This window comes from Fukomys damarensis, unplaced genomic scaffold, assembly GCF_012274545.1.
Source record: "Fukomys damarensis isolate Sample0158 unplaced genomic scaffold, DMR_v1.0_HiC HiC_scaffold_15, whole genome shotgun sequence".
Classification (NCBI taxonomy): Eukaryota; Metazoa; Chordata; class Mammalia; order Rodentia; family Bathyergidae; genus Fukomys; species Fukomys damarensis.
This window is the reverse complement of record NW_022900927.1, coordinates 59,303,998-59,312,455: the sequence shown is the minus strand read 5'-3', so window position 1 is coordinate 59,312,455 and position 8,458 is coordinate 59,303,998. Positions and strand designations below refer to the sequence as shown.

General features: G+C 46.6%; 1 protein-coding gene across 13 annotated transcripts in view; it reads left to right on the top strand.

The window, feature by feature from the left end:
• Anks1b (ankyrin repeat and sterile alpha motif domain containing 1B) overlaps positions 1–8,458 on the top strand; it is a 1,036,613-nt gene that overhangs the window by 925,592 nt on the left and 102,563 nt on the right. The gene's annotated exons all lie outside the window — the stretch shown is intronic.

Below are 8,458 nucleotides of genomic sequence, written 5' to 3'. Positions count from 1 at the left end.
GTGTAAATTATCAAAGCCTCTATTTTATATGTGTACTATAGTTCAAGTTTATAGCAAACGGCTTCTCCCGAGGGCTTCTCAGTATTATTGTCTAGTTTCTTTTCTCTGTGCACTTTTGCATATATTTCCCAAATATATTTACTTTCCTAAGTGTCCATGTCTCAGCTTTCATTTTGTCCAAATTCACATTTTTTAACCAAGTGTGTAATCCCTCTGCCCAGTAAATCTTCACATTTCCTGTCTGCCACTCTTGCCCTTTTTTACAGAGCAAACAGCAGACGCTTTAGTGTCACCTCTTAAACACCTTCCCCCCAGCAAGACTGAGCGTAAGGTATTGCTTCCCGTCATTTATTGTCACCCCAGTCCATGTTCAAGCCAAAGTCACTTAGTTTTGTGAAGGAAATTGTGTGAGACATTCCTTCAAGTGCCCTAATAAAATTCAAATATATCACATCTGCTCCCCTCCCTTAAACTAGTAATCTTGTAATTCCATCAGAAAAGCAATCAAATTTGGTGAGCCTTTTTTTTTTTTCCTTCATAAAGCTCGGCTTCTTATTACTTTTGGGTTTATTCCCTCTAGATGTTAACAGATTTTTATTGCACACAATATTGCAAGCTTGCCAAATTAATTTCCACGGTCACTTTCATTGTTTGAACGTTGAGGCCGTCTTTTCCTTTTGCCTAATTTGTGATGCCTGCACTGTCCTTTCTGTGTCTTACACTAGCCAGATTTGTTATGTAGTGGGGACAGTAACGTAAGTGAGGAAAGACGGACAAGGGTGGTCTCACTGCTGCCCCGTGTCTGAAGCTGTCTCCTCACACCGTTCCCAGGGCAGCCTGGCTTCATCTTCAGCTCTGCAGTAACCAGCAAGCTGCTGCTGCTTTCTGGGCTTAGTGAGGTGCATTGTCCTCCACACCTCACACGTGAACCATCAACCTTAGCTCGCCTGTTTGGGGCCCTCTCGAAGAGTGCATGCACATCGTTCGTTTCTATTATTTGCTTGTTTTCCAGCCTCTCATGTTTCTGTTTATTGGTGAGTGGTTATTTTTACCTCCAAGACTCTGCCTGTATTTTTTCAAATGCACACGAAGTATTCTTTGAGTATTCGGTTGTTAAACTTTATGTGAGGGCATTGCTTTTAAGTTGGACGCTCTAAGGCCTGAGTCATAGCGATTGCTCTGTGATTCCTTCCCTCGGGTGACCATTCTAGCCAAGTCTGCACCAAAATACAGCACTTTCAGATTGTAAAGGTCTCTGCTCTTACTTTTCCTATTTTCTCATACTCAGTTTACTTTCTTCCCTGCTTTAAAAAAGAAAACACTCAGCAATAAGCACTTTCTTTCACAGATTTTACTGCCTTGTAGCTTTGTATCACTTAATACCTTTCTTCCTCAGCCAGTAAGTATAACTGTACTTAGAACAGTGCTAGGCACTTAATATCTACAGTCTTATTTCGGAGGAAGTGGAGATATTTTTATTTCATTTATTCACTCATTCACTCAACAAACATTTAATGGGTAGCTCCTGGACATCAAGTCCTGGGCCATAAAGATGAGTCTTTCCTTTGAATGCCTGCACAACAGTGCAAAGAAGGGGCCAGTGGAAATAAGTCCAACATGGTGTGGTGTGTCCTGAGGCAGAAGTGATTTATAAGGTCTAGCACAGCTCCCACCCCAAGGAGCTGAAGAAGGCTGTGACGAAGGAAAATCCAGCCTTCAGTCTAGAGGAAATCAGGATGAGTTTTCCAAGCAAGGGGGAAGCAGCATCGCATGAGAAGATGTAGTCTTACAAAACGACATTATCCTGAGTCTGACTTCTCCTGAGTCCTCCCTCCAGATCTGCCCATCTTTGTATTTTATGGGTATATCAAGGAGTAACTAAGTCTGTGGGAAATGGGCAAAAAGCTGGAGGAGACAACCAATGTTAGATTTCTTAAGTGTGTTCGTTTGCTAGAACCACTGTAAAAAAGTTCCACACACAGAGTAGGTGGCTTTAAACTCAAAGTTCTGAAAGCTGGGTTTCAGCTTTCAGCTTTAAACTCGCGGTTGAGGTGTTGGCAGGGCTTCCTGTTCTGAGGCCTCTGCCCTTGGCTTGCAGATGGCCATCTTCTTGCTGAGTCCTCACGAGGGCCAGCCCTCCCTCTGCAATGTTTGTGTCCTAATCTCCTCTTACGAGGACTACGAGGACCAAGTCGTGTTGTACCAGGGCCCACCCCTAAAATAATGACCTTATTTTAATTTAATTACCTCTTTTAAGGTGCTCTTTCCAAATACAGTCTCCTTCAGAGGCACTGATGTTTGGGCTTCAGCATATACACGTGGAAAAGACAGAGGCCCTTCCATAGTAGCTCGTATCCTGTCTTTAGTTGTGTCCAAACCAGTGGCGTAACTGGACTGTAATGTCCCTGGGTTTAACTAGAAGGATACAGATTAGCTTTCAGGTGCTCAGCAAAGCCATTTCATCACTTTGCGTTTATATTTATTGTGAACATCCTAGATTTCCTAGCTCTAGTTAGAACTGAATTATTACAGAACTCATTACTCATTAAACGCTGAATTCATTACTAAAGACCCAAGCCAGTGGCAGTACATGAACTTTTCTGGGACTGCAGCGAGAGCCGTACCTCATTCATTGTCATTGGTAAAATGATGAGGCTTTAAATTGTTTACATTCCAGTGACTTGTTCCCACTATAGAGATAAATTCATTTTTCTTAATTTAGATGGAACATTGTGCAGAATTTAAATGTAGGTAAAGAATGTATTTTTTCAGATAGCTCCCTAAAATGTGCATCTTGGATGTCCTTCAGGGAAAAAATTTACTTGTCAAATACGAGCATTGCAAATGCCTTTACACCCTCAGATACTCATGATTTTTCTAGTGTGGCCTTTGGTGGTTCTGACTGCAAAACTTGTGTAATGATCAGAAGATGTCAATTCTAATTTCCCCTGGGCCACTCATTTCTTTGACATCTGTGCATGGCTTCTAATCTTCCTGAGTATTTATTTCCTCTATTGGTTAAATGTAGAAGATTATATCTATCAGGTTTATTTCACGGCTTATACCCCTATGTTTTTTCTAGTGTAGGAATTATGGTTTTTAATTAATATGCAACACGGTGCTTAGATTTTTAAGTATCAGAATTATTTTTAAATAAATGCTTTATGGTGGATGAGAGAAAATTGTGGATGATAATATTTGTGTGGGCAGGAAGTAATAATGTCTTGCCGAGATGGAACTGATATATTTTTCTAAAAGCAATTTGAAATTCAAAAGGTATGAGAGAGAAGAAGCCTTGCAGACCACTCGCATTGCATGAGGAGGAGGTTAAATTATAGACCATTAAAGTCCTTCTTAAGGTAAAATGAAGAAAAGGTATCTCGGAGGGGAATTTTGAAAAGGGGAAAGACATAGACTCAGTTCAAAGAAGTGGGAGGAAATCCTGATTAGATGAAACAGGCGGAAATGAAGTGGCAACACCTTCCCTGCCTCTCCCTCAAGTCTGAACAATCAGGAATGGCACAGGCCGGCACGGATGTCTCCTCTTGCAGAATCACCCATAAGAGACTTCCCTTGTTATCGTCGTGCAAGAGCATTTTGTAGGCATCATGGGAGCCTGGTACAGCATCCAGTGCAACACAAAGGAGGCTCGTTGCTGTGGCCCCGCCTCTTGGGTGGGGGGGCGATGGGGTAGGTGAGACCAGCTCTCCCGGCTCAGTGCCTTGTTGGCGTTGCTTGAACACCTTCGAGTGGCAGAAAGTACAATGTGGTGCAGGGGCTGCCACCTCACTTTGCAGTTAATTGGGAAGATTGAGAGGGTGGGCTGGGGCAGCAGGGGCTTAGCCTGCTTGCTCATCAGCTCCCAGCTGGACTCCCATCTTCTCCCAGGCAGTCCTGAATTTGGTGGCTTGTTTTACTAGGAAAGGAAATAAGGAGGGAGAGCAAGAGGAACGGAGGAGATGGGGGTAAACAACATAGACTCCGCAGAGCTCTTCTCTTCCACTTGGTCCCTCTCCGGCTGGGACCGCCACCTTCATTGGCCCAGATCTGCTGCCCTCGCACCTCAGGCCCATTCCTGAGGACAGATGCTGACCAACTCTTCCCCTACATGGAAACGTGCAGCTCAGAAGCAACCTTATTGGCTGACCTAAAGCCACGATCCTAGCAAGCATTCATATTTAGCCTCATCCTTGTGCTGGGCCTCTTCTAAGTGCTTTGGATGAGTTAAGTTACTGAATCTTCCTATGAATTATACACTCTGGGTATATTACTGTCCTCCTGTTACAGATAAAGAACCAAGGCAGAGATCTCTTACAGTCCCTGGGGACCAAGTGAGGGATGAGGTGTAGAGCATCCTTCCCAGTCACTGTGCCCACGATGAGAAGGGCAGACAAGGCCCTGCCATGGACAGGACAGGGTGACACTGGTTTCCGGGACACTTTCCCACATTCTATCATGTCCTCTCATTTGGAGCAACGGGTTCTGTTGTCCTCGTTTTATAGAACATGAGGCTCAGGGCCCGAGATTTAGTTCGGTGGCACTGCGCCTGCCTCGCAAGTGCCAGGTCCTGAGTTTGAACCCCGGCACCAAAAAACAAACAAAAAAAGACCATGAGGCTCAAAGGAGGTAAATACAGTGAGTGGTAGAATGACCAAATTATTGGGGAAATATAATGGACATGGCTTCTTTTTGTTTTAAAGTTCAAGTCCCTCCACAAGACAAGGATTGGCAAAATGAAGTTGATGCTTGTGTGGGTGTTTGTGTATGTGTGTATTTGCCTGTGCAAACACTTTTGTGCAGTATGTGCCTTTATAGCTCAAAGAAAGAACATTGGGAGAATTTAATTAGATCGATGACTCTCAAAGGTGGTTCTCATAATTCTGAAAACTTATAGAGATCTAGGCTTTTTGTTATGTTAATATTCACCAGCACTGGGAAGTAATGAGACAGGTCCCCAGCCATGGTTTCAGGGCACAGCTCTACCCAGGGCCTCACAGTCCTGAGTTGGCACAAGTATCATTCGACTCAGGACTTGAAACTCCCAGCAAAACACCTTCCTCCTTCTCAGGAGTGTCTGACTAGTGGTGGTCCTCCTGATGCCTGCACAGAAGGCTGTGCGGGGCACAGAAACTCACCCCAGACCCTGAGCCTTGCTCCTCAGGAGGTGGTGAGTCCCAAGCATGCCTTGCGCTCTGGGGACAGCACTGGCACATGATGAATGACTAAGGAAAAACATAAGCAGTCCTGTCCTCCTGGAGCTTGCAGTGTCCGTGTCTTTGGGGACACATGCCGGGGGACCTGTGGAGGTGGCCCGGGGAGCCCAGAAGATGGCTCTAGGTCCAGCCACCTGCGTCTCCCTCCTTTCTCTCCAGCACTCATCTGTGTGCCTGCACCTAGTATCATTGGAACCTTTGTGCTCTTCTACAGAACAGGCAGACGATGTAAAAGAGCTATGTAAGAGTCAAAATGAGAATGGTGCCTCAGGCAGCCCACAGAGGGACAGAACCGTACCAGGACAAAGTACAGAGTAGTGCTCCACCCCACCCTTGGTTCGGGCGCGGAGGTCTTTCCCGTCCCACACCTTAGCTGGTAGAGCCTGGGTAAGTAGTGACAGATCCTGAGAACGTAGATGCCCCTATGCTGAACACACCTCCTGCAGGCCCAGGTCTCAGGCCGTCTCACTTTGCAGATCTCCTATTGGTGATACCAACTCTGCCCAGACTCCGCTGCTGCTCTCCAGAGAGGAGCAGCTTATTCCGGGCATTTGTCCTTGTATGTGGTACTGTTTTAAGGGGGCTGTTAGGCATGTCATCACCAGTGTGTAACATAAGCTGGGAAACTCCTTGTCTACACAGCTACAGACTGACCCCCAGCGGTTTTGTGCTCCTGTGCTTTTTTGGTTTGTTTTGTTGCCCTGAGGTTTCTTTTCTCACGTGTGCATCCTGCACACAGATTTTGAAACTGTGTGTCTGCGTTGGGTCCCATCCATACATTCTCCCACCTCCAGACAGCTGAGTTCCTCGTCTATAGCACGAGGCGGCCACTCCTGGGACGTTCCCACAGCCCACACCCAACACCAGTGCTCCCGTCCGGTGCGCAGCCCACACCTGGCGTCTTGCCTGCAGCTCCCTCGGCCGGGTGTGCTCTGCCTTCAGGTGCAGGACTAGGATCTGAGCTGAGCCTTTCCCCCCTAGAGCTGCTGAGCCTTGTCGTTAATCAGTGCGCAATGCATTCTGAGCAGGGGTTTGATCGGAGACAAAAGGAGAAGACTGCCAGCTGGAGGTGTGTGGGGAGCTGCTCTGGGAAGAGCTCTGATGAATTAAACACCTCCGTGAGATCCAGAGGCAGCTTCGAACTTGGGGGAGCACAGAAAATGTTTTGCCCCGCACAAATGGCAGAAGCATGAGGAGGTAATACCCAGAGAGAAATGATTTGTATTCTAAATGGCATCATTTTCTTCAAGAAGTGTGTGGAAGAAATAAAGATGACGGCCGCCTTTTTCCTGCTCTTATCTGCTGATTGCATTTGGTCACATTTCATTTCCATTCCGCTCCTTCCTGTCCGTGCGACATCACCAGTACATTTTTATGCCATTCTAGATTTTCTTTTGTTGTCACGTGTAGGAAATGGATGACATTCTTCGTGTCTGTGAAGCCAAGGAGGTTGTTTTGTTTGGAGATAGTCTTACACTGCGTGGGCCAAAGAGAACAAAAGAGACCGGATGCCTCAGTAGTCTCTCCTGGAGATGAGGTTCATTGTAATGGCTGTAAAGAGGGATTAGGGTAATCCAGTTGATCCCAAAACTCATCCTAAACCATAGCGACAGGAGCAGCACAAAGTGTTCCCGCACTCGTCTGGATGGTGGCCTCCTAGTTACACATTCTGCTTCTCTAAGAAATTCTTTTTAGAGGAGATCATGTGCAGCTTCTGTGTGTGTTTTTCCCCCTATCTCCTTCACCTCTGTAATCTACAGCTGTCCACCTGGGGATTTTTTGGTGTATTTGTTTATTCTCTCATTCAACCATTATTTTATAGCACCTCCTATGTATCAAGTGAGGTTCTGGATGCTGGGAGATTTAAAAAAAAAAAAAGCACAATCCCCATCCTTGCTTAGAACCTGGCAGGGGAGCCTGAGCAATAAAGCGGCTGTGAGGACACAGTATGATAGCTGGAGAGAGAGGCCACAGCTCTGGTGGAAGTTCGGTGGGGTGTGTGGAGGGAGGCCAGGAGAGGCTCTCTGCACAAGGAAGGGAGACGTGAGTGAGCCCGCCAGGCCTCTTTCTTAGTGAGAAGGAGGTTGCGGTAAGTGGTGAAGGAGAGCTGGAGGTGTTGCAGAGAGGAAGCGGCACCCACAAGGCCCCGAGAGCCACAAGGTCAGAGAAAACTCCATGCATTTTGAGACCCGCGTAGGGCTCTGTGGCCATGTGCGCAGGATGGGGGAGATGACGCTGGAGCAGTGGGTGGGGAGGGGCACACAGCAGCCCCAGGGCAGCCGGCAGCCTTGGAAGAATCCTAGTCCGTGCGTCTGCATGTTTGATAGTTCATTCTGAATATAGGAGATAGATGGAGGAAGGGCAAGATGAAGTCTAGGAAAACACTTGGAAAGTCAGCTTATGATTATGGGTGAGAAAGGACCAGAGTCCGGATTGAGTTGGTAGTGCTGAGGTGGACAGACTGGGAGACGGTGACTCAGCTCAAGCCACACTGGCCTTTTCGCTGTTCCATAGACATCTCTTCCCTAGAGCCCACCATGGCCTGAAATTGTGTGTTCCCCCCTCCATTCACGTGTTGAAGACCTAACTCTCAAATCCTAAAGTAATAGTGTCAGGAGAGAGAGCCTCTGAGAAGTGATCGGTGCTCTAAAACAAAGAGACAGACAGCCCAGAAACTCCCCTGCCCCTTCTACTATGCAAATTACAGTGAAAAGACATCGGATCTGCTGGCACCTTGGTCCTGGACTTCCCAAGAACTGTGACAGTTGCATGTTTGTTGTCTGTAAGTCACCCGGTCTCCAATATTCTGTTACAGCAGCCCAAATGAACGGAGAGAGGACCTTTACACTTGCTGTTACCTTGGCCTAATGTGATTGCCCCAAGTTATCTGTACAGTCTCTCCCTCATGCCCAGCCCTGCCTCCAGTGCTACCTTCACATCAACACCTACCCTGACTGCCCTGTTGAGGACCACACCCCCTGCCCCACTCACCTGAATTCCTGTGATCCTGCTCATGGTCAACTTTGCACTATTTCATTTACTCATCTACGAATATGCTCCTAATCTTGATTATTTTTATGTTCATGATCTTTCTTCTAGAATATATGCTCCATGAGGGTGAGGGCAGGAGCATTTTTGTCCTTAAGGACCTTGGAAAGGTGTCTAGAGTGGTCTGAGGGCCAAGCTATAGTTGGTCACCATGAATATATAGCAGGAAGCAACACTGTCAAGGTAGAAAGATGTAC